Raw genomic sequence first — 2,112 nt, 5'->3', positions numbered from 1 at the left:
AGAGAGAGAGAGAGAAAGAAAGAGAGAGAGAGACAGAGAGCATTCCATCCAACAAAAGCACAATACCCATTTTTCTCCAGTGCACATGGATTATTCCAGAACAGACCATATGTTAGGCCACAAAACAAACCTCAATAAATTTAAAGAGTGAAACACTACAAAGCATCTCCTCAGATCACAATGATATAAAATTAGAAACCAATAGTAGGAAGACGAAGGGGAAAAATCAAATATGTGGCAAACGAATAATACACTGCTCAAAAACTACTGAATAACAGAAAAAATAAAGTATGAAATTAAAAAAAAAAATACTAGAAACAGATGACAATGAAAATACAACTTACCAAAACATTTGGGACACAGTGACAGCAGTACTCAGGGGTCAATTTATAGCAATAAATGCATATATCAAGAAAGAAGAAAGAATCAAAATCAAAAATTTAACTGAACAACTCCAACAATTAGAAAAAGAGCAACAGAAGAAACCTACAATACCCAGAAATAAGGAGAAAATCAAGAACAGAGCAAAAATAAATTAAGCAGAAAGCAAACAAGCAATAGAGAAAAACAAGATAAGAAGTTAGTTCTTTGAAAATATTAACAAAATCAACAAAACCACTGACAAATTTAACAAAAAAAAAAAAAAGAGAGAGAGAGAGAGAAGATGCCAATAACATGAACTGGGACCACAGATTACTAGCAGGCACTCTTCTGACTCCAGTGCGGCTGAAAACAAGCAAATCTTTGGTGCCACAGGTGGGCAGACTCATAGACAAACTCCCAAGCCAATCCCGGACTGGGCAGGTTAGGCCAGTGCCGCAGGCAGGCAAGGCAAAGAAATACCTGTGGACAATCACGGAGCTGAGAAGTTGCCTTGGTTAGGCTTTTTGGCACCAAGCGGCCTTGGGAACGAGGTTTTTGCATGTCTGAGCCTGGCAGAAAGTGAAGACCCCCTAAAAACTGGGGTCTTTCCTGAAATTGAGCCATAGGCTGATAAATAACAGTATTACATCTTCAGTAGCAGCCTACTCAAAGCCCTAGAAACCGACCCTACCAACAGCAAGCTTTACTTTTTCTGCTCTCATGTTCTCCACCAATAACTTCACTCAACCAATAGAAGAAAGCACATTCAGCCAACATAAAACCTGGTTCAAACTCTAAACCCTCTTTATGACAAATAGAAACCCATATCCCCATTCCACACAGTGGTTCCACCATCACAAAGAAAACTGCAGAGTAACCCAGCATACCTGAATAATAACTAAATAAAATAAAATAAAATACACCAAGTTCAACTTTTCAAAATATTAAGCCATAAAACCAAGACAAAACAAATCAACATGTAACTAACAAAGACAACCTCACAATATCTAGGAAGCAACAGGCAACCTCAAATCAAACAAAAAAATAGGACAAGGCAATAGAAGCAAAACCACAAACAAAGGTCTCATTATACATGGAGGAAGAAGAAGCAATAGAATTATCTGAGAAGGAATTTAGAAGATATGTTTACAGAGCTATACAAGAGCCTAAGGAAGCCCCAAACAGAAACAAGGAGAACACTGACAGATCCCTGGAGGAACTCAGGAAAATCATTCAGGAATAGAATAATAAGATTAATGCACAATCAGAACTCAGAAAAACAGCAGTTAGAAATGCAGAAGATGAGTACCAAAGTGCAGAAGATGAGTACAAAAATGACAGACTTACACAACGCAGTAGAAGCACAAAAAAGTAGGTTAGAACTGGCTGAAGAATGCATATCCCAACCAGTAGACAAATCCCTGGACACTAGTCTGTATGAAGAAAAATCAGAACAAAAATTTAAGAGAAATGAAGAGAACCTAAGAATTATATATGACAACATGAGAGAAAACAATATACAGCTCACTGGAATTACAGAACAAGAAGAGGCAAAAAAGATCACTGAGAAAATTGTGGAAGACCTGCTAACAGAAAACTTACCCCATATCATGAAGGAAGAAAAGATATTTGTCCAAGAAGCTCATAGAACCCCACACAAGATAGATCCCAAGAGAAAAACACCGAAGCATATTATAAACAAACTTTCCAAAATCAAAGACAAAGAAAAAATTTTGAAGTCTTCCCAGG

Source organism: Orycteropus afer, unplaced genomic scaffold (genome assembly GCF_000298275.1).
Source record: "Orycteropus afer afer isolate SDZICR_OR568_19922 unplaced genomic scaffold, OryAfe1.0 scaffold00877, whole genome shotgun sequence".
Taxonomy (NCBI): Eukaryota; Metazoa; Chordata; class Mammalia; order Tubulidentata; family Orycteropodidae; genus Orycteropus; species Orycteropus afer.
This window is presented reverse-complemented; position numbering follows the sequence as displayed.